The 25,442-nt window shown below is 36.1% G+C and overlaps 1 protein-coding gene across 1 annotated transcript in view; it reads right to left on the bottom strand.

Moving 5' to 3' along the window:
• Positions 1-25,442, bottom strand: part of FOXP2 (forkhead box P2) — a 347,593-nt gene that overhangs the window by 272,795 nt on the left and 49,356 nt on the right. Inside the window, exon 2 of the mRNA XM_027714978.2 lies at positions 13,749-13,832. The gene's annotated coding sequence lies outside the window, so the exon portion shown is untranslated. The remainder of the gene's footprint in view (positions 1-13,748; positions 13,833-25,442) is intronic.

The raw sequence follows: 25,442 nt of genomic DNA, 5'->3' as shown, positions 1-25,442 counted from the left end.
AGGTTTCACTTATGCCAATGATGTTAAAGCTCTGGGACAGGGCGAAAGCTTCAAGCTCCTCTTGTGAGGACTTACATGAAAACTTACTTATAGATTAGTCCCATCATGCCATCCACCTGCAATTCCAGCTAAGTATAATAAACAAATGCTTTGAACTATACTGGATTATTAATATTTTTTTTTAATTTATGTATTACATTTCCTCAAAGATAACAGCATACAAATACTTGCACAAAAAGGAGTGACAAATTCAAAACATGAAGTTCACCATGCCAGTACACCATGTGTACTTTAGACAATATTTTCCAGGTGCAATGAAGTAAAAATTACAGGGAAAGTCACAGATCTAAGGTTATGGATTTTCTGAAAACAGTTTTTAACCAAAGAGAAAACAAGGGATGAACAAGCTAACAAATATGGATGCTATTTGGAGAGGACCAATGGGTCCAGAGTATGTTATCCTTTCTTGCAAAGAAGCAAAAACTTATCAGATTTAATTGCAAAGTTTACTTACTGTGCAAGCTTTCCTACATCTCTTATTGTAGAACACACGAACTACAGTTGTCAATAAATGTAAATGATTGTTCTGTAGGGGAAACAACCAAGACTTCTTACTTCATGAGTTTTGAAAGTGTACAACTACCTTCTCTGTATAAAGTTGGCTCCGTTAACTCACTTTTTATGTGAGTTTTTATGTTTCTGGATACAAATTATAATGATTTCACTCTGTCTGTCCTGAGTTTTATTTCTAAGGGAATTTTAGGGCTCCCAAGATTCTTTTCCCCTTGAAATGGGAAGGAATGGCATTCTGAATTCTTTTTAATCAGAGGCCTTCCTTGTCCTTTACTCTAATTATGCAAATCACATATTGCAAACTCCATTACTTGATGTTTCAAATGGCTAGAAAAATAGATATTAATCTGTAATATTCCAGATTATTGATTATGATATTGCAATTTGTGAAAATAAATATATCTAGTTTCCTTAACTCTATTTTTCAGCTCAAAATAGCATCATATAGAATAAACTTGCAATCATATTTGGCAGATGTTTCCGCATACTGTGTCCTTCGAAAGTAGACCTTTTCAATGCATTTCTTACTGTTTCTTTTAGTTCATAACAGGACCAAACGAAATATTACAAATCATACCATTTTTGCCCCTATGAAAAGTCTAGGAGACCTTTTGAGTTCCAGTATCTAGAAAGGGACAGGATGGACTCAGAGCATAAGTGCACTGGCCTTTTTCTCCTGTTTTTGCTTTCCTGTATCTATGGGATGACAGAACAAAGATACTTGTGCTTTAGGAACCTTGTCAGCATCTGTGTTTCACTGCAGAACCTCTCAGGAAGACTATCTGAAAAGAACGAGCTCACTTTCCCTACTCATACTCATTCAATCTCTTCATAAAAGTACTATGAAAATAAGTCATTTGTGACTGCTACCACAGCTGTCTAGAACAGCATAGCATCAAGTGGATGATTCTATAGGATAGCATAGCATAGACTATATTCAGTTGGAAGGAGACCTACAACAATCATCTAGTCCAGTTGCCCAACCAATTCAGGGCTGCCCAAAAGCTAAAATGTTATTAAGGGCACTGTAAACACTGACAGGCTTGGTGCATCCACCACCTCTTTAGGAAGCCTGTTCCAGTGTCTGACCATCCTCTCCATAAAGAAATGCTTCCTAATGTCCAGTTAGATCCCCTTGAAGCATCTTTGAAGCATTCCCAAGTGTCCTATCATTGGATCTGAGGCAGAAGAGATCAGCCCCTTCCTATCCCCTTCGCCTGCTCAGGAAGCTGTACAGAGCAATGAGGTCACTCCTCAGCCTCCTCTTCTCCAAACTAGAGAAGCCCAAAGTCTTTGGCTACTCCTCATAGGACATTCACTCCAGCCCTTTCACCAGCTTTGTTGCCCTCCTCTGGCTGAATTCACAGACCATCACATCCTCTTAAATTGAACACAGTATTCAAGAGCGTTGCTGTACTTTGTCACTAATCAACCCTTTACCCCAACATCTACGACACCTAACAAATGATGACAGAAATTATTTCAAAATTAAATAGGTTTGGACTTCGCACTTCAAGTACATATCACATTAAGCTATTTACTGCTAAGCAGTAAATATATGGGCAAATAAATGCAAATGCCAACAAATGAATACTGCTTTAAGAATGTCTTAAAAGAGATGACTATTGATATATAAAGTCCTAAAAGATACTAAGTATGTATCTCAATTTACCTTAATTATTAATGCATTTGGTATTATTTGATTTGCTAATTTGGTGAAAAATATTGTGAGTACAGAGAAAGGAATGAAATCTCAGAAACGTTTCCTGTATTTCACACAATTTCATCTGACCTTGAACAACACTGGTGCAAAGAGCCCAGACAAATTAGATTTTACATTTACAAGAATTCCACTGCGTGAACATCCAAGAGTGTGAATGCCTCCTGACAATTTTTCCAGGTTGTTCTCAGAAGCAGGTAAGAATTTCCTTGCTAAAACATCAATCGGCTCCCAATGGGAGTTACTTTAGGTAGGCCTGAGGAATAAGAAGCTTCAGAATTATGGCCTTTCCGTCACAGTACAGCAGCTCAAGAAAAAGGACAAGAGCAAGGGATTAAGGAAGCTTAGATATTGTTCACAGTTCAAATTAATCTTTGAGTAGATGATGGCTTATAAGTGACAGATGAATAAGAGAGTAAAATTTTCAAGTAAATGTTGCTTCTGGCCCACAGCAGGGAAGATTTGCTTAGCTGAACTACAGTTTCCTCAGTGCCTGACTGATGCAAGGACAAACAGCAAGGCATAAATTTAAGCTAAAAAGCTTACCCTCGTTAATAAAAGTTAAAGGAGAAACATAGTTTTGTTTTCTTACTTTCTAAGCAGAAAGCTGGTAAGTCAAAAGAGCAAATCATGCATGTAAAACTTACAGAAAAAAACCAGCAACAAACACCAGTGCTTGAGCTTTCCTAGAAGCCTCTTTCAGCCTTTTGGAAAACCCTTCTATCAACAGAAAGAGATCAGACAGGCATGCTCAAATAGCTTGTGTTATAAGATTGCTCATCTGTATTGGATAAGAGCCGTACAATACATGCAGAAAAACCCAAGTAAACGTGAAGCATACTATGTGTAATTATTCTTTATGCAATTAATTATAAATTATCATAATTTTAAAATAAATTCAAAGGTATTAAATGAGTCAATTAGGGACTGGCTTTATCATTTTCTCTTGATGTGTGCATGAATATCCTTGACAAAATGAATGGAAAAAAAACAAACCACAAACATTAAACAACAACCCGAATCAGTTAAAACTAACTATACCTATTTAAACATGCAGAAAACCAAAATGTGAATAGTTTAAGCAATCATGTGTATTGCATCTAGATGGCCTTTTGTCATACTATGTGTTGCTGTGTCAAAGCAAAAAATCTGTTGTAATAAGTATAATTATTTTAATAAATGTGAATGAAACTGTTCAGGACAGACTTTCAAAGCTATTTTATTACATAGAGAAAGGTAGAAGTATTTTTTTTTTTAATAAAGAGGTTTAAAATATTTTAATTAATGTCTTTATGTTACAGGATTTTGTATTCCTGAGAGGTAAATAAAAAAATAACTCAGTAAAGCTCACAGAATAACTACATAAGCCATTTTACAGGGAGGATATACTTTCCTTCTTTTCTGTGAATGTATAAAGCTCTCCTTCAAGCTCTTAGAAATCTATTGATCTGTGAAACACAGTGCACTCCAGGGAGGCAATTCACTTGACGTTATATATCAAATGAGGAGATGAATAATGATCATACCATTTGGTAATTAAACATCTTACAAACCTTTTAACTGACTGAACGTCAGAAAGGTCAAATGAGATCAAACCCATTTTTTTGTTGGCTTTAATTCTTTTCATATATTAGCAATACAAAAGTCATATTTAAAAGTAACTATAATATTACATGGCAAAACCAAATAATTAAACAACATATTTTTCATTCGTATATTATTAGACAGTTTGAATACACAGAGAAATAGTTCCTTAATCCTACAGTCCTATTATCATCTTAATTTTTAAGTTTAGAAAGAAGTAGCCACTCACGAGTATAGTGCAAATAACTAGCAATGTTACTGGATGAAGGGAAATGAACAGCACATAGAGCAAATCTAAAATATACCTAAGCACCTAGCAATTAAAATAAATCTCCTTGAAAAGTTACAGGTAACTGAGTTTTTATTAGACAGTGAGTAAGCCTATTGCAACAGTTTGAAGACACTAACAGTGTTTGTCACCTTAGACATTAATTTGGACATTTTATCTAATATTATTTAGTAATAATTTAAATGACTGACACTAGAAATAAATCCAAAATATTTAATAAAGAAGTCACCTACAGCTGTAATTTCATGTACAATTCTGTATTTTGCCTGTAAATTTGTCAGTTGCCAAGGTAATCAAAAGATGCAGAAAAGGTGGTTTTTACTACAGACTAACAATACTGTGAAAATCACTTGCCTCGATAGCTAATGCCTCTGTCAGATATGGGGTTTCTAGAAAAGACAGTATCTATTCACATATGACTACAGCATAACCTTATGGGTTACCATAAATCAAGGCCTTCATTGCCAGAAAGAATAAATCCCTCCATCTTAACGCAAACTATCATCAGCCTTCACTGCCCAAATAGAATCAAATCCCAAATATTAAAGAATGTCTTAAAATTTTTCTCTAGCTACTTTCTTAGAAAATGAAGAAATCTTTATTAGTTCACAAAGAAAACATTAAAAATCTTTTTCAGAAACAAATTGGGATGGATTCAGTCAACTTTCACAAATATAACTGCACAAATACACAATCAATATGTGAAATAACACATCCAGTAACAGCCTATATGAATATGACAGTTGTGTCTTACAGAAGAGTAAACTGGCCACTCCCAAAAACCAACATTAATCTACTGAGGCCCATATCCCTGTGTTGCCCCAGGCGCTTCTGCACAGATAGACCTAATCCAGAAAAGAGAGGTTTCTGTGGCAGAATCTGAGAGAAGATTTTTACAGGGCATCTAAAGAAGTAGGGAAGCAGATAAATTTGCCAGCAGAAGGACAGAGTTTTACTGGGCAAGTCCCCCATCCATACAGCAGACTGGCTGTTACAATGGGACATGAGAAAGATGTGGGAGATACCTTCATAATATCAACTGCCAGTTGCTTGAGGTACTTTGTCTTTCTTTGTCTCAAGGCTGGGAACAGAGGTCAAATTCGCAAAATGAAAAAAGAAGTAATTAAATCACATGCTCTATCTTCTGGGATCTTTTAAGTATTGGACAGGGTATTCAAGTTCATATTGTAATAACTCCAAAACACTGTCCTATCAAATACATTCAATCAATCCAACATATAGCTTTTTCAGGCCTAATAAATCAAACACATTTAAAATACCTTTAACTAAAAATATTTCTGAATTGCAAAATTAAAAGATTATAAATTATAAGATTGCAGTAACATTAATACTTTTTCAGATCTCCATTTCTGATATTGTCCAAAAGTACAGCATTCAGCAAATTTTCAAGAGACAGAGAAAGGGCCAGTTACTCATTATTCTACAACTTGAACATGTAAAATCCAGGGGAAAACTGTTACTTTACTGTGACTAACTGGACTATTCCATTATCGTTTATAATGGAATGTAGATAACTGTGATTTGCACAATAGAACAACTTCTGCTAGAAAAACAAATAAACAGGTGCTCAGATCAAATTTTAGGAGAGTATTATACATGTGATTCAAGCATTGACCTGTGAAAAGATGTTCTGTGGAGGCTCAAGGGCCTCAACATATGCTCACTTAGTAAACAGCTGCAGCAATTAAGGTTGCTCTTGCCCTCTCCTTCCTTTCTCCACTATTTGTTACCCTCCCAATGCCAGAGCTGACTGTTGCCACTCAGAGGCTGGCAAAATGACCATGACCAACTTTTCTGCAGAGCCAAAAAGCATGGTTTAAACTGTTATGCATTTTCAACGGCATCAGCTGGGGATCCTTTCCACACTCATTTCCAGCTTCCTTTTCCAAGTGACAGAAGTGAAAGAAGAAAGGATGCAAACACAAATTCCAATGAAAGGACAATAATGAATTTTGGAGAGAGGGAAAAGACACCTAGAACTGCAGTAGCTGTTCATTAAATAACTATGTGCTTTAGTTAAAAGGATTATCGATAATGATGAGTCTAATACTTCTACAGTGAAGATGAAAGATTTACAAATTGCCTTCCTACATTCCACATTCCTTATAATACTACTGCTCAAAAGGCAAATGTAAAATGATTCTGTCCTAAGAGAAAACTTTAAATATTTTTCCATTCATTCATTCAGTAATTCAGTTCAACATTTCAGCCTTATTTCTAACAGTAAAATAAATAATAATGCTGTCATTCATTTAGTCCAATTAACCAGTAGAGAAAAATTTGGCCTGAGGCAAAATTTCAGTTTAGAAGTTCTAGAGTTCAGAAGTTTGTCTTGTTCATTTTTTTGTAGGTTGTTTTTGTTGTTTTTGTTGTTTTTTTATGAAGAGGAAGGAATTTTAGGAGCAAAATTCCATTTTAGTAGAGGAAGAGGGATGATGATGCCAAGATTGCAAAATTCTGAACTTATATTTTTTTTAACAAGTAGTAAGTATTTCACTGAATATTCTGAGTTGGAAGGGACCCACAATGATCATCGAGTACAGCTCTTGAATGAACGGAGATCAAACCCACATCCTTGGGTTTAGCACGTTAGCACCATGCTCTAACAACTGAGCTAATCTCAGAGTCAAATTTGAGAAAAAGTACACCCACCTAAAACTAAAGTAAAAGCCTTTGACTGGATTGAGTGGAAATTTTGTATATTATATTGTTTTAATTCTTTAATAAGTGATGGAAAAAGAGAACTAGATTTCTATTACTTCATGAAAATGCATCTTAGGGCAAATAGATAACTAAGTAAAAAATAAATGGCAAATGGCCATGTAAGAAAATTTGTATCTTGAAAGGAAGAAAGGTAAATATTCACCAACTTGATTGTAGCACGCACTGTTCAGATAATAAATATTAGTTTCAAGTCAGCAGCAAAACACTTAAGACAAGAGGTCACATGTCTTTGTCATAGCACATTATCCACCAGCTCTAACTTAAAATGTTTAGTAAATAACTTCACCCAAATAATACAGAATGATATTAGGCTACAAATTCAACTACAGGAGCACCGGAACATCTTTATGTACTGCAGTAGATCTAAAACAATATTTAACTTAGTTTCTCCTTCAAGTATAAAAACATTGAGTTAAAATTACAGTAAGTTTCCCATTAGTGTCATTACCTATAGAACTATACTTAAGCACATTATATAGATTCTAGAATTAAATTTCTATTTTGTACATACTAATGTACCATGTCCCACACCTGATTCTTGAGAAGTTGCTATATATTGTGTAAACTATACCAAGCAGTTGTAACTTTGCAGCCTAGGATTACGTACCTTATATTTCTTCCGCAAAACTTTTGGTGAATTGGTCATAATTAAATGAATCCTCACACAGGCACTCAAATCTACATGCTTATGTTTGGATATAGGACCAGAACCACCATATGAACCAAAAACATAACCTATTTTGCTTTGCTAGAAGACTCAAGCGTGGAAAAAAACAGTAAAATTTTCTTCAAAAATTAAATTGTGAAAATCTGAACTTAAAAAAAAAAAAATCTGATGCAGGTAAGCATGGTTTTGCCTATCAAATCTCCAGCAAAAACCTATCTCCTGCAGACTGTGACTGACAACAATTACCACTAAATAGCTGTTTTACAGGCTAGATTCAAAATTCTGAGACCTAGTTCCTAAGGGACAGTGATCTCTGTCCAGTTCCTAGATGACAGCACCTACATTAAAAAAAAATCATTACCTCTTTCTTTGCTAGATCTCATAATGCATTTTCCAGAGAAGAAAAGAAATCACTTTGCAAGATAGTTAACAAGCATCACTTCCAAATACAAAACTCATTTAAAATCAGCTTTTTAGGGAGGCTAACTCTCAAAGCAATCAAATAAACTACTATGCCATTTTCAAGATCCCATTTATTTTCAGGAATTAGATGTGATGTTATTTCTTCCATACGCAGTTACTTGTACTGAATTGCTTTCTGTACTGCCTACATTTATTTTTTTTTAAATAAGGATTTAAAATAGCTAGTTCATCACATTTATCACAGACTGATTTCTGGATAAGGTAACTTCAAAAGCATCTCAAAAATACAGATAATTTTTTTACTGTGTTGCTGGAGAACACAGCAAACAGTAACATACAAATCAGTCTTTCAGAATTACTTCAGATGTGGTCAAATAAGAGGCCATGCTGAGAAAAACAGCACAAATAAGTTGTTCTGAGAAATATGGGAAACCACATTTGGTTTTCTTAAGTTTTACAGAAATCTAAAGTAAACTACTGTTGAGGCTTCTGTTTCTCTTGATAAAATTAGCCTTTATTCTATCTAAATCAATCTATGTTGGAGCACTCACAAGTCTCAGATTTTCCTTTAAAGACTGTGGTAATGGCACAGTGGCTTTCCAACTTAAGTAGAAAAACCTAAGAGAGAGAGAAAAGACTACGCAACACAGAAATGAGCAGGGATTCTTTGTCTTGGATCTCCTAACAGGGAACAAACCCCAAAGCAATTCTGCATATGTAATTAAAATCTAATCAAATTAATGTTCTCTTGCCTCCAAAAGACAAGACTTTCAAAGAACTTCATTTTAGAAAAGAAAAATGAAAGTGTTAAAACAGGGATTTGTAGTAGAGTTGTGTCTTTCTTTATTCCCTCCCACAGAAGGACAAAGCTGTCGATGACCCTTTTATTCTACTGAATGAACAGAGAGTACCATAGACTGAATGTTGAAATTTTAAGTCTGGAACTGCTTTGAGAACATTAAAAGTTTGACCAGACACACACAGTCATCAGTATGGTAACAAGAGAAAAAAGACCTGGTGCCAGTGCTCTGTATTATAAGCACAGTAGAGTAATTTTTGCTCTTAAAAATACAAACAAGATGGGAAACTCTAAGTGAGTTTGACATAATTAATTGTACTAAATTAAAATACAGGTGTGTCTTGCTTTTTTGAAGAAGTGGTCCAACTAGTAAGGAGCCCCCTTGTGTCACTAAAAAGACCAATATTCATTGTTATCCAGATAAAACAATGAGTCATCTGTTGCGTCTTTACTCACATATTATGATATATTATGTCTAAAAATAACACAGACATACTACAATGCTTATCTACAGCATTCTTTATAAAATAGAAGTGTTGTGAAGAATATTTGGGTCTTGTTGACCATTACTTCTAGCAGTTTGTTGCAACAGCTTTAGCAGCTCATTTTGTTACTGCATCAATGTACTTTTAGAAATGTCAGAGCTTATTTTAGCAACTTTATTTTAATATTAAAAATTATTTCACTTACTGATTATTAAATACCTATAAAAGTAATAATCTAGTTTGCATTATTTCACAGAATTATTTTCTCAAAAAATAAACTCACCAGTCTCTTAAAGATCAAAAGCAATAAGAAAATAAAATCAGCATATCCATTACTCTTATACTAAAAAAAGTATAAGTATAAAAAAAAGTATAAGTATAAAAAAAGTATAAACAGAGCTTCTCTCTGTTTGAGAGAAGCAACAATTTAAACACCAACAGTAATTCCATTGGAAATGATGATATTTTCAACAACTACAATTTTGGTAAAAGCCATTAACAGTTTAACATCAAGCCAGCAGACACCTTTTCCTGGTATATTGTGCATAAATAGTATTCCCATCTGTTTCAATGTTCTGGGTTTTTCATGGGCTTAAACCTGTCAAATTATTCCACTTGATTTCAGAGAATTCTCATATGGCAATCTATTTTATTTACTTTATCTTCAATAAAATGGTTGAGTGAGCATTAGCAACTATGAGACACAAGTTTCAATCAGTCCTCTGGCAAAGGCGTCAATCTACATTAGACCTACTATGCTGTGAGCTGCAGCCAGAAAGCTGCAGTTAGACAGGGCAACAGTGAATGAGTGAGTGAAACCTAATAAAGCAGCAGTGAAGAGAGAGAAAATTCCCCCTAGACACTGCCATACACTGCTTATATAATGTGTGTGCCTAGTTCAACACACCAGTAGCTCCTTAATAAAGCTGACAGCTAAAAAGGAGCTTCAGACTCCAACTTCATTTTACATGACAACTACAGTAATGGTCCTCTGTTCTCAAGCAGGCCACATTTAGAAACCTAAATTCAGTTCAGTTAAAAATTAACAGTTCTCACTTTTCTCATTCATGTCACACAGAAAAAAGAAATCATAAAATTATTAAGATTCAAACCATCTTCTCCTCATTTCATACAATTATTCGAAAAAACATCAGATTTCAACTATTTTTTCCTTAAAAATTTCTGTCTTAGAAACCACAAAACAATCAGTGTATTTAAGCAATAACTCATTTCTGAAGACACTATCATTAAGGTCTGATTCCAACAAATGTGGAGGTATCACTCCTAGATGCCATCAAAATATATCCCAAAGCACAAACTTTGTATTAAGTGATCCCAGTTCATATTTGATATGAGCTCTAAAAAGTAGATTATTGTAATAGTGCTCTCCACAGCAAATCAGACCATTAAGACTGTACTTAATGTTTAACTGAAAAGCTGCCCAGTTCAAATCTATAATTTATACTACATATAATCATCGCAAAAATTTACTGCATCATAGTTAGACTTCTTTGTAGACAAAGTTAATGTCAATCTATTACCCAGCTGATGGAAACATCATATGTTTCACATGTTGGTCGTCAACATGGTCACCAGCAATGAGACCTTATACAACTCTAGAGAGAATTTCAGTTCGGCTGCAAGAAAACTACATGAGATATTCTTCTGTACTAATCTAACAATATGATGATGCTTGCCCTATGCAAAATAAGCATATATATAGATATATACTGAATATTTAATAGTATATAAAATGTGTCCATGTACAACACATGCTGTTTGAGTCATGATGTTTAAAGTTCTGTAGTAGCAGAAAGAAACAGGAATGAGCACAATCTTCTCCAAACCGCCAACACAGAAGAGTTAGATCGATTAAAAAATAATTAATACCGGGATTTATTTATTTATTTTTTTAAGGCCTAATTGACTCAGAAAACACAGATGTACCACTAATGCTCCCCCAAACTGTCCATTTAAATCAGCAGTAAAAAACTAGAACATTTTTCTCTGCTTCTGCATTTTTCCAATATGGATTTTTGTCTTGGTTTCAGTTTTTCCAACTCTAATTCAGTTTCTTAAATCTTATTCCTAAACAGTTAAGTGCTTCATTGAGAGGACAAAAAGCAGATAGAATTTTTCTCTCTGATAATTAAAAATGTACTCATAAATGCAATTTTATTTTATGCATATCTATCACTACATTTATGTCCAAATCTCAAGTTTCAATCAGTGCAAAGACACCATATCCTGCCCTAAAAAACTATCAATTCTAAATGACATACTGAAGAACTAGAATTCAGAATGTACTACTGTTTCCTCACAGAATACAAAAACATTCCCTCTCCACTTTCACATACTGCAAGAAATAGAGGCCAATGCTAAAAAGGCCAAAAAGATTTTGGCTTTCTTTACAGAAAGGATTTTTATAGATTGTATTTAGCTTAAAGATATAGAAGAAAATAATAGAGTAAACATAATAGCAGTTACTTTCCCTCATATGCCTTAAGTTTCAGACATACTGGAATTCAATAAAATTATACTGCCAAACTATTATAGATGTACAAGTCATTATTACTGCATTTCTGGCATTATTTGGTACAGAACACAGTAAACTTCCAGAAAAAATATCCTTTAAAAAATAAAACTCTCTTGCTGGCTCAACAGATTTCAACTACTACACAGTTTCTATCAAACCAAACAGTTTGCCAAAATACTGACACTGTCTATGAAGAAACTATCTAACATGACTGTGTACAATTTACACCATTCAGATGTTTACAAATATGTGACAGAAATCCAGACATATTTCCATTGCTACACAGACAGCAAAAAATCTGATCTTTTTTACTGTTTTCTCCATTGTGTAATGAAAGGAAAAACCACTGTTTTGCAAATATATTACTACATACTAACATACAGTCAAACAAAAATTTGCATATGATGCCAATAATATCTAGTTTCCCTGTATAGTGCTCTATATGCTTTGATTTACAACATTACTACAGCTAACCTTTCTTCTTTTCCTGGTTTCACCATATTCATACTGTACCCTTCTGGCCAGAACCTTAAGTCCTCAGAAGAAGGTGAAGCTAAATCGGAATAAAGGAATTTTCCTTTCTTATTACCCAGTGAGTAAAGACAGTCACAGTGAAACACATACCAGGACAGTCTTGTTTTGCACTACTTTGAATTAGGTTAAAAAGGACTGTGCTTCCTCCCAGAGGGTGAAACTTTAAAAAACTTGTTATAAACATAGTTTCAGAACTAATTAATGTCACCATCATTAACTCCTCTGAAACTACTTCATCTTTTTTGCCCTTCTGAGGCATCAATGCATTAAGATGTATATATCAACATTATGGAGCATCTCATATGCCTTAGCAGTCACTGCACATGGCATATAGGGAAACAATACGTATTTACTTCAGAAACAGTGGTGTACATACAAGCCATTGGGCCCCTATTATGATGAGTAAGTTTTTTATATCCTGTTGAAATCTGCATCTATAAAATTTAGTAACAGGTGTAGTTGAGCATATTTTCCAATTTATATGGTAAAATATTGCCTTAAAATTTTGAATTTGGAAAATTCTGGGAATATTCTCAAAAAATTTTATACTCCTGTAGAAAAAGTAAAATGTGAATGACTGCAACAGTCACTACATAGATTAATTCTTTGTTGGAATAGAAAGTATGAAAAACCTGAAATAAATGGGACTGGCTTGCTAAACTTTCATCTTATCTCCTTTTCCCGACCTCTCTAAGTTAAAAAGACCTGACAGTTGTACATGATTCACTGAAGATAGCTGAGAAGGTCTGGAGCAAAGCAAGGTAGTGAGTGCAGGCCTGCCAAGTCCACTACACCCACTAATGGTATGGATTCACAGGCAGATTCAGCCTGTTAACACACAAAGCAGTTGAAACAAGATTTAAACTCATGGTCCTTGACATCCTGGAATATTCTTGGTTACCAAAGGAATAAAGATCATCCCAGTTTCAAGAAACTAGGAATATTCAAACTCATGGATTCTTTACTATTTAATCTTGCCTTTTAAAATTTAAATTTATTACAAGAAATACAGACTAAAATCACTTTTTAAACAAATTAGCCTAATTATTATACTTCTAATGCAGCTAATGTAACGAAACTATACAGTGAAACTTAACTCCAGAGTTCCAGAGACCTTGGTCAGAGAACCACGTTTTTATTTATTTTTATAGCAGAGTTGAAAAACCATGTAGGGAAAGCCTAAATGACTTAAATATTCTCTGCTATCTAGTCATAACACAAGCAGTCATGCATCTCAGTGAATCAGGGGAAGCAGAGATCAGCTAGTTGAATATGAATTGGTAAGCAAGAACAGCAATTCCAGAAGAAAAGCACGTTGCAAAAAAAAAAAAAAAAAAAAACCAACAAAAAACCGAACAAACTGTAAGATTTGTAATGTTTGACTTGTACTCACCTGCTTCTTCTAAGACTCAAAAAGACCTTTTAACTTCAACCTTGAACTGAAGTGATGTCCAAAATCAATTCCAGTACCACCATCCTGACAAAACAGAGAGAAATGTTTACAGCTATTTAGACATCATTTAATGAAAACAACACAGAATCTGGCATTATCACTCCCTCTAATTAGTGCCAGATGTGCATATGCTGATTTGCAAGTACTCTGAAAGAAAAAGGAAGGAGTTGTAATAATTAATTTTTTGATTTTGACATAAAGCTGGTTGAAAGACCGAGCATGTTGGAAGAGAAAGATCCTCTTAACAAAGTCAGCTTAAATGTAGTCCACAAGAAATATAATTGTTCACCAAGTTTCTGTCTTGCAGTAGAGTGACAGTTAAAGCATCACTCAAATTCTAGTCTTATTATTTTTATTCTATTTTTATTATTATGGTACCCAAGGGCAAACAAAAGGAAGGCTTCCCTGAAGTAGTTTGTTCCAGACAGGGAACTGCACACAATATCACTAAGTTCACAGGGTCATCTGAAGGAAGAAACAGAAGCTGGGAGACAGCACGCCAATGAAATTTAAATGTATACGCATTTTAGGAAGGACAAAAGGACAAGGAAAAAGAAAAAAACCAGCTTTGAAGCTGAGACTGGAAGACTGCAACGAAGAGAGAAGGTTGGACAAGGCAGAAGAAATAAAGAACATGCAGGTCCACAGAATATTTAGATTACATCTATGCCTGAGAACATTTCTCTTTCCTGAAATCAACTGGCAGAGATAAACCTACATCTATGCTAGTATACTCATATATGCTCTGAAACAGAGGGGTTGCATACAAATTATCTAATGGAGATGGTCAAATAAATGTCTGGGAATTTTCTGGACCAATGTTAGTTTGCAAAAACCTAAACCATGGCAGAGACCTGGAAATATTTCCAAGCGTTGCTTTATTTACTAATACAGACACAGACTTAATGCCTGAAACTCTGCTACCTCTGAAGTAGATCCTACCAGCCTCTCGATGGTGCCTCTCGGCAATTCTCTCTTGCTGACAAGGTCAGACAGAAGCATGCTGAAGAGTAAAATGAATGTAGAATTTTATAAAGAAAAGACTGCTTTCCCACAGTTTAAGAAAAAAATCTGTGTTCCAACTGGCATTATTAATACAGACTTTGTTACAAGATGTTTGGCCATTTAAAAGAGCTGCAGTTCTAACTTCTTCCTTTGTTTGTAGAGTGTAACAAAACCTGCTGGGAAGGTCGAAGTTCCTAGAAAACTAAAAGCTACCTGGCAGCCTCTGTAGTAGAGCAAGCGAAGAAGGAAGAGCAAAGAATGACAGGCTGGAGGAATAAACACTACATGAAACCCCTGCACAGTAGGACAGCATTGGGAAATGAGAAGGAAATCTTATGAGCCCTTAATACAAAGCAAAAAAGAGAAGAAAATGTTAAAAACAGGTAAGGTTCCTAAGGCAAATATGAGGAGGTGAAGGTGGGTGGCAATTCTTAAAAGTTGTTGGAAAGTAAAATACATGTCAATGAAACTTTGCTTGATGGTCATGTGGTCACCCTGGATCCACAATGGAAATGTCTAACCAATTGAGAGAGAAGCATTCACCTTACTGTCCTATTTCCCATTAAAAGATTGCAATTTTGAATCTTTGAAGCTTCTTGTGCACTTGAATTCTAGACAGAAATACACATTACAGTTGTTTCTTCAACAATATCTGTTATGTTAATATGTAAGCCCCAAACACGAATATTCTGTATTTCTCTTTTTACCTATATTTCATTATGCCAAAATACTTTCAAATCATCAGGTTTTTTATCTTGGATTATCTTAAACATAACATTTTGCCTTCATCTCAGAAATAAAGTCAAGACAATCATAGTTATTATATATGAAATCTTACATCAAAACATGACCTATTTTGTTGAGATACAGCCTTCTTAGAAAAAATGTTTCATTATAACATTTTTTGGTAATTATTCCTAATATGAAAACAACCATAATCATTAGTCTTGATGATTAAAATTTTATCTTTGGTCTATTTTTGGATTTCTATACTTTTTCAGAAGTCAGTAAGAAATATTCAACATGGTGAGGATAGCACAAAGTAGATGTGACAGATATGTCACAGATAGATGGCAGGTCTTACCTATCAGCTTTCTTTTCATCAGTGCAAATATTCACCTTTAAAAACTTATATTTTGACCTATGTTTCATTTATGCTACATTCCATTGTGGTTTAACTGACAAAGGCAGCTGACTCTTAAAAAAATCATATTACTTCTGTTATAAACATTGATTTTTTTTTATTTTTATTTGCATCCTAAAACCTGGACCTGAATCATTCAAGTTATTCCAGTTCAACAGTAAAATTTCTCTACCTTTCCTCCACCTAAGCCAGCACATTCCATACCTTTGACCCCAGCAGGTAGATCTTTAATCTCACTGTTTTTCTATCCCATTCTGACAGTGTTTACAGAGATATGTTTTCCATTCTTCAATAACTGATCATTAGAATATTTAATTCAAAATGAAAGCCAAGTTCATTCCTGGATGAAGACTTTCCTTTGAAACTTGACTTAAATGAACACAATGCCTATGTGCTGCAAACTATTTCCTTTAACTCATTCTTTACTTGCTGCAATCATCTCTTAGTTTATTTTATGTTAGATCAAAAATCATTAGGATAAGTTTACCTGTTATACATTTGAATTCTGCCTCTATGACAACATTATGATTTAAGACTACATGGTCTTATTCATTATCCTGCCCTATTGGTGACCTTTCATATTTTTAAAAATGTAAATAACCCCACCAAATTGCACTTGTGCAGTTCTACTGTTCGACAGATCAAGTTATTATGATGTATCTCTACTTCATGTAAGACCTCCTTGTTCACTTATCTTCTAGAGTACAAATGGTTCAATCTGCATTACTGCTTTAAGTAGGAATTTGTATAAAATATTCCAACGAAGCACTACTCACCAAGCATTCAGGAAAATTTTAGAACATGGTTGAGGGCTATCTATATAAGATACAATTGTTCTAAATCAGATAGATTGAGCCAAACACATAACTGGTTTCAGTAAAGCAAGAATTACTTGCTAGAGGGACTATTATTTTAAAGGCGCAAACATTCACTGGTATCAGCAGCTTCCTTCTTTCTATCGTATAGCACTAACACAATTGAAAACAAAAGTCTTAATGCGTAACAAGACTTCTGAGCAAGTCATAAATTGCACTACGTCAATGGGACATGCTGAATTTTATTTGAAAATAAATAATTCACACAAAACGTGTAATGTATATCTTCTAAAATAACGAAAAAATGTGTAAAGTTACTTAATAAGCAGACTATGTATTCTTAAACTACTTCAAGACATTTAACTTACACTACAAAAAATATGCATTTTTAAAGAATATTATGGAATTACAGTACAGCAAATAGGTTAAAAAGACATTTCTTCCTGATTCCAAGTTCTGTTAGACAATTCCTGTGACAGAAAGATACTCAGAAGCTCACACCAGATGAGCACTACTGGATGCCATTATAATTAACAAGAACATGTAAAATGAATTAGTAGTTATCATCAGCCCAAAGCTAAAAGAGCCTATGAAAAGACCTTCATACTACTGTGATCGCATTAGCCAATTTTTACATATAGCTCTACATTACTGTTTAGACAAATGAATGCTGGGTTAGATTATTATTGTGTCCAAAGAGAAGTTCTGTGGTGGTGGAAGAAGCAAATATTTTTTCACCTGGAACAGAGAAAATAATAAACTCCTGAATGCTTCTTGAGCTGTCAACTTTCCCCAACTACATATTTCCCAAATTTTGAACAAATGCTAAGTATTAATAAAAGTTATAATTATATTATATACCACAAAAATTATTCTTGAATTTTTACAACATGGAATTTGCTAAGCAAAACACCTATACTCCATTAATCCAGACAACATGTAACTGGGTAAACAAATAAGCCAAGGATAACAATAAAATTTACAAAAAATCATTAAAAATTTACTATTAGATGCCCAGTGACAGAAGAAATGTCAGTACAGACTAAATACATCATCTGCTTCCAGTATGTTCCATTCACTGTGTAACTGATGCACATGTTACATATAACTCCTCCTGGGGGAGAGAGCTGGGTGGGATGTTGTTCCTTTTAGGTCTTACTTATCCTAAAGATTAATAGGACATTGATTACATGTACTTATCAAAGCACACTGGAGAAAATGGAGACAGCACCAATGAATGGGAAGCCTGGAGCAATGGAAAAATCATCCCTCCTCACTCTTTTCTTCCAAAATCTCCACAGCATCATTCTCTGAATGGTTGGGTATACAGAGTAAACCACCCCTGAGGCAGGTCTAACTAGCCCTTACATGTAGATAACCTGTGCTGACACTAATCTTATAAGTATGCACGATACCAATATCATATTCATGGAGATTCCTGAACAATTTATCCAATGTGCACAGATACTGTGCCTTACTTTCTCTTCAGGCATGTCTGTCTTTTGAAAACACATATTTTTTTGTAAGATAGTTCAGAGGAAAACCACTTTCCATTTGTTGAATTTTCTTATTATAATAAACTGCAACAGCCTACAGTAATTGAGGGAGAAGAATATAAACAAACATGAAAGCAATTAACTATTCCTAAATACTTTGTTCTACAATACCACAAATACAATGACACTGCAGTCTTCTGAAATATTTCCAGAATTACAATTTGTTTCTCCCTTTTGTGATGTGACTAGTAGGGATTCAAGAATACTATCAGATTAGAATGTAGAACAACTTTAAAAAGTATTATTTCATAAGAGCACATATATGGTGATCATCCTGGGTTGTGTTATATATCTAGTTAGTTCTTACAAGAAGTCAAAAAGCATCTAACCCTTCTGCCATGATACATGCGCCATATCACAGACTCTTCCACTCACACTGAGTGGCTGACTGGTAAAAACTGCTTAAAGCATCTGAATTTAGACTGGGTCACTTAGGACATCAGACAAATGCATCCTCAAAACTTCCAAAAAATGGAATTCCACAACCTGGTTTCTCTAGGCAACCATTTCTGTTGCATAATCGCCCTTCCGCTGAAAATCTTTTCCCTTATATTGAACCAAAACCTTCAAACATAAGAGTTCCATGCATTCCAGCTGTTTCTTCACATAAAGGGCAACCCTCCCACCCCTTCTCTGCCTGACTCTTTTGTAGAACTTCCATCCATCCATCCATCCATCCATCCATCCATCACTAAATCCCATCATTCAAGTTGTTCTGCCAGTTGGCAGTTTATTTCAATTCTATAATTCTGCATCTGCATGGGGAACTCTAGCGCCTCCTGTTTCTTCCCCACCCACAGGAATCACATCTAAGTAAATATACTGAAAAACAAACAAAAACAAAAACAAAACAAAAACAAAAAACCAACAAAAAACAAAAACATAAACAAAACAAAACAAAACCAAAAAACAAAAACAAAAACAAACAAAAAAATTAAACAGCCACACAACTTCCAGGAAAAAAGAAACACCAAATAGTGTGAGGTCCACATCCACAAACAATGCAGAAGCTGTCTAATTAACCAAAATACATTTAAAAAATCCACAAACTGACAGAAACCATAATACACACACACAATCCCTAAGGGTCTACAGATCAAAAGGAAAACATTAAAAAAAATAAATAGAAAGTGGATAAATAAGCCAAACTAACTGTGAAAAAAAAGGAAGAGGAAAAAAATCCCACAAAAGAAAAAACAAGAAGTTCCAACTGCAATCTCCTGCCAAAAATGGTACCATGAAAGTAAAGATAGGCTACTGTCCCACCAGTTATTGTCATCTGTATCATCTGACTCTTTGCAGTATCTCCAAAGTAAGTGTTTCCCACTCTGGTTGAACATTGGGTAACTCCCTCATCAACATGGGGCTTCCTTCGGGCTTCCATAGCCTTAACATATCCTCAGTTTGGCCACCACAAGAACAGCTTACACTGCTTAGAACGTTGGTTCACCACCATGACCACCATCGTTAGCTACAGATATTTGTTGCAAACTAAATGTCCGTAAGATGACTGGATCCTTGCAGAGGTCCTTACCCTAAAATTAAATTTTGGCGTGACTTCATTTATTGTGTGTCGCAGTTTCAGATCCTCAAAAATCCAATTTCCAGGTCCAAGCCCCCCTCCCATAATTTGCCTCAGTGTGAGAGGGTTTTCCAGACATAACATAACTCAGTATGGGGGGAAGGGAATTATATTACAGTTTATTCATCATGGCTGGGCTTCGCGAACGAAGATTTGGGAAAGGTCTCTACCCACGTTTGACACAAGCATGTTGGTGTCTAAAAAGGCCAATACAAGACAGGCATGTTCGATTGCAAAAGGCACAGCAGAAAGACTCCTTAGGTGGTATATTCTGCAAGGCACGATTCTTTCTGGGTTGTCTTTTCTCCTCAAGGGTGATCCTGCGTGCTTCCTCAAAGGCATCAGCAGCGTTATAGATGGTGTGTCTCCAGACCTCCCCATTGGAGGCCAGAGTAGACCAGTTATGGTGATCAATATGGCCAAGGCTGAGATGCTGTTTCAGGGAGTTCTTGTATCTCCTCTTTGGGGCTCCTCTCTTGCGGCAGCCAGTGGCAAGTTCACCATAAAGCAAGATCTTAGGGAGGCGGTGGTCCTTCATCCTTGAGACGTGCCCTGCCCAGCTCAGCTGTGTTCTCAGCAACATGGCCTCAATACTTGTGACTGTTGCTTGTTTATTACTTACACAAATAAATACTATAATACATTATATACACAATTCTAACTATCTCTCCTATAGTAAAGCAATATATTTACATTAGATCAAGTCCCTCCTTTCCCTCCAATAAAAGCTCAGAAGGGAAGAAGGAAAGATTCTTTCCACTTTCAGGGCAGCAGTGTCTCTCCTCTTCAAGGCAACGGTCATAGCTGGAGTTGTTGTAGATAGAAAATATCTTTCTCTCTCTCTCCATTACAATGCAGGGGTTTCCTCTCACCCCTTGGCCCTTCGTCTCCAGCTGAAGCTCTCTCTCCCGTGGACTGCGATAGCAGGGACAGGCTCACCTCACCACATCATATCACGAAGTGCAGGGCATCTTCGTGAAAGTCCCTTCCTCAGGGGAAGCTCCTCCTGAGTCAGAACGTTTAGGGTAGCTCTCAGTTCAGTCTTTGCCCCAAGCGTTCTACCAGAGCTCCTTTGCTCTGTCTCAGCTGCCAACATGGCAGCAGGGGGGGGTAAGGCCACTTCCCCCACATTCCATCCTGGTCCAGCTCCAGAACGTCTCTGAGCTTCTCAGCTCCTTTCTCTGGTGCTGCTGCATTTCAGGACTCCCTTCAAGTGGAAGTCCAACCCCTCCTCTTCCAAAAAGGGGTCTCCAAAGGTGTGGGGAAAGTAAAGCCACGTCTCACCCCAAAACAGTCTCTGTTGAGCTTAGTCCTCTCTCTCTCTGTCGGACAGTTCTGTGTCTCTCAGCTTGGTTCCGTGCCATCTCGCTGCTGCTGGCTATCTTCTTGGCTTTCAGCCACACCTCTCTATTTGGTGCTGTCTCTGCTGCCGCTCCTGCTGCCCACTCACAGCAAGGAAACTCCCCCAGCTTTTAGCCACAGTACTTGGCCCAGTTTAACACTGTTCCAAGTTCCTGCAGCCCCCAGACAGGGCTGGGGGGCCTTGGCCCCCAGCGAGGCTCCTGGCCCCTCTCTCCTCGTGGCTTAACAACATGGCTACTACTTTTCCAGCTACATCATCTTCCTTCTTTTCCGGTCTGTTATAATATGTTGATTTCAAAGGAGCGAAATGTAGCTTCTGATTGGGCCCTACACCAAGAACATCACCCCCTCAGGGGTTACCACTTTTCTAACTCCAGGGGAAAATACTTTTCACCCCAGGACATTGTGTCACCTGTAAAGAAGAGAGTTATGTCCTTGATTTCTTCTCAGAGACTCTGCCCAGTGACCTGAGTAAGAGGTCTCTCTTAAGGACACATCTCCATCATTTGCTTCTTGGTTCCCTGTGGAGGGAAAATTCTTACACACAAGCCAGTCCTCCCTACAGACACAGCAAGTCTTCATATTTTTATATGAACCACTTCAGGTTACTGGGCAAGCTCAAGGATTTTCTTTAATTTTTTTTTTTTCTTTTCACAGAGACTCACCCCTTAGAGAATGACTGCTCTTGGTTATCAGATCCATCTGGCAGTTAACAGTCTATTCATGTTAAACAACCCAGAGACTCCCCTTCAACAATGGTCAAGGAAGATGACATCAAGAAAGACACATAACCCATGTTCTGAAGCAATACCTAAATACAACTAAGAAACAGAGCACTTTCATAACATTGAAAAATGTCCCTATAAGTATGGCAGATAAAAATTAGGGCCGTTAGATATTTCTGCCTGTCTCATACAAGCACACGTCACACTGGGGTATGACTCACAGCAAATTTCTAGCCACAGTCAATAACTGCTTTGATGTAGATTGGAATCTATGCCCTTGAAGGGGCAACAAAAGCAAAAAAAACTCTACCACCATTTCAAAGAGGGTCACTGAATAAAAATGAGTAAGCTTGTTACAAGGAAGAAAAAAGGGTTGGCTACAAAAGTCACATCTTTACAGATGGCACAGAAACTGATTAAAGACACCTTTTGCAAGCTCAGAAGAAATGCATACAACCTATCAAAAAAGACTGAGAAAATCCAGAGAAGGGAGCTGTCATGAACAAATGGGATGAAGGAGGCTATTAGAAAGAAAAAGGCATCCTTCTAAAAGCTTCAAGTTGTGTCCAAGTGAGGAAAACAGAAAGGATTGTCATCTTTGGGAGCCTTAAACATAAAACACAGACCGGAGTCAGAGAGATGCAGGGACCAGCAGCTCCGCATGGGCTGGGAGCCAGAAGTCATAGGGGCTGTCCATGGGCAGAGCAGGACCTGGCTGCACTTGGCCAGGGAGCTTCGCAGTCCAAGGGGAAGCTGGGGGCAGCCCCAGCCCACAGCATCAGGAACCTCAGTGGGGACAAGCCAAGGTTGGGGTCAGAATCAGGCTTAGTGAGGAACCTCCCACACACAGCCACCTAAGGGCTTCTACCCGTGCCTGGCAGAGAGCAGGGGCCACTAAAACACTGCGGCTTCATCCACAGCAGAGGAGATTGGAGAAGTCACTAGGCCTTAGAGAGACATATTAGAGGATCTGTCTTAAGTTGAAGTACTATTAGAGAACATGAAAACAGAAAAACTTCACTATAGTGTATCCCTTCAACAACTCTAAAGGAATATGAGTATGAAATAGTTGAACCTACAATGGACAAATGCCTGCTTAAAATTGTCTTAATTGTCTTTGCAAGGTGGCAAATATGAAATCAATCCTAAAAAATCTTCATAAGGTCCAGAAAACTACAGATCAGTACACATGGAGTTCACACTAGGCAACTTGCTATAGGCTACAATAAAGAATATGTGTATGTCAATATATATGATATGAGGGAAGGAGTCAATATTCCAGTATGAAAAGGAAAGCCATGTCTTGGACGATCTCAGTTTTTTTGAGAAGTCACTGAGAATGTGGAAAAACAAGATCCACTTGTGAGTCATGTATTTCCAAAAATCATTTTATAAGCTTCTCTTACTCAAAGTCCCTAAAAGAAACTAAATGCCGTGGGAGAAAAACCAAAAAGGTCTTTGCACTGCTAAAAAAAAATTAAAAGAGAGGCTATTAAGAATAAGAATAAATCACGGTTTGCAGTATTTCCCAGAAGTACACCATAGAATCATTATTAATGTTGGAAAAGACTTCCAAGATCATCAAGTCCAACTTTTGAACAAACACCACCACATCAACTAAACCATAGCACTAAGTGCCACATCCAGCATAAGAAAAACCATCAAATTCCAGTAAAGTAAATGCAAAAGATCAAGTAAGCTGATATTTAACACCCTAAGATGATATGTCACACCATAGCAGATGCACTTCAGATGTTACTCTGCAGTAGCTTTTCCACCTGCCCCCTTTTCCAGAGTCTTGTGCATAGATTACCAGGATAAACACAAGCATCTGAAGAGCTGCGTAATGGAAGTAGAAGAGAGGAAAAAATAAGGAAAGACAGATGATAGAGAAGAGGACAAAGAAATTAATGGGAATAATGAAAGAATAAACTGCAAAACTAAATTGCAAAAATGAGGATAAAGACAAGCATCAATATGTTGGTGTCAAAGATAAAGTAAAAGAGATTACAGTCCTGGGTTACTGATGTCATGAGGCATTTATTTAAATATGATCCTGCTACCCTGAACTGTAATGTAAAAAGGACCATTTTGAAAACTGCCTGCCAGCAGTCTCAAAATGGCCTTGTGTTGCATACTGCCTGTGGGAAATTTAAACTGTCCTTGATTTAAAGCAATTGAAACTTTTCAGTGAAATACAAAAATAAATTTAATTTCATGTGATGTTACCATTAAACACTATAAGAAACGTGACTATACAGATGAGATTTCCAGGGTAGCCGAGGACTGATGTAACTAGGCTACCTTCAACAGCAAAATTCCCACTGATTTCAGCAGAACAGATTTAAAGCCAGAACTGAGCACTTTTGATATTCCTTTATTTATGGACTCCACAGCTGGAATTCATGCAATGCTGTTATATCTATGATTCCATCCTGACTGCACACTTTTCGGTAGATATAAGGAGAAATAAATACAAAACCGAGATCCTTTCAGCTTCTCTGAGTCAACATTCTGACTCTATTGGAGTTGAGACTACTGATTGTAATAAAACTCTGCCCAAGACAAACAATCAATATCTGGTCCTTGAGTTCATTTATTCAAAGCATTTTGTAGGAGTAATTCTAAAGATTCGACACCTATTAAAAACAGAATAATTTATTACGTTGCAAAGAATAAAAAATATCCTTCCTCTTGGTAACTTTGCAAACATGTCAGACTCTCTTGAGTTGCCCACAGAATGTCCAAGGTAATCCCATCTGGCCTCCAGCTCTCACTTCAGAAGAGTGCAAGTCTCCTCTGTCATAACTGACAGCCCTCTCAGGTTATCTCAGACTTGCAGGACACAGAATCAAGCCCACCCTGTCAAGTATAAAAGTACTGGACTACCTTCAGCAGATTTTACATTATTTTTACAAGGCTTCAGTAGTGGGCAGTTATAGCAACATGTAAATCTGTTCAGGTAAATTCTTACATTTGGAAGCTCTTCTGATGTTTAACCAAAGAATTCCATACTTACCCTTGTTCCTTTTGCATTTCATCCACTTATTTTTACCATGAATTTATAAATCACTTTCCTGATGCCAAACTCTCTATCTAATTTATTAAAACTTTAGCCAAACTAATTAATATAAAATACATGCTAATACATCTATATTAATAGCAAAGTAAATGTATGAATTTTGCTGATAATTCTAACCTTATTTTCTCCTGGGCTACATAGGCATTAAAACAGAGTTCATTTACACACAGGAAAAAAAAAATTTGCAATATATATTTTTTTATCTCTTTCATTGCTGAAGTCAATAAACTCTGACCAAAATTCCTACGGCTAATTTTTCTTTTTCTCTTTCAATCACTGAAATGTAAAATAGAGGTATTTGGTTGGTATTAAGTGTAATTCCAACACAAGTTTAAGTTTGGTGTTCCTAGTGTTCCAAATATT

The sequence above is a fragment of the Pipra filicauda genome, unplaced genomic scaffold, assembly GCF_003945595.2.
Source record: "Pipra filicauda isolate LSUMZ 115617 unplaced genomic scaffold, ASM394559v2 scaffold210_size2929891_pilon, whole genome shotgun sequence".
In the NCBI taxonomy this organism is placed as follows: Eukaryota; Metazoa; Chordata; class Aves; order Passeriformes; family Pipridae; genus Pipra; species Pipra filicauda.
This window is presented reverse-complemented; position numbering and strand designations above follow the sequence as displayed.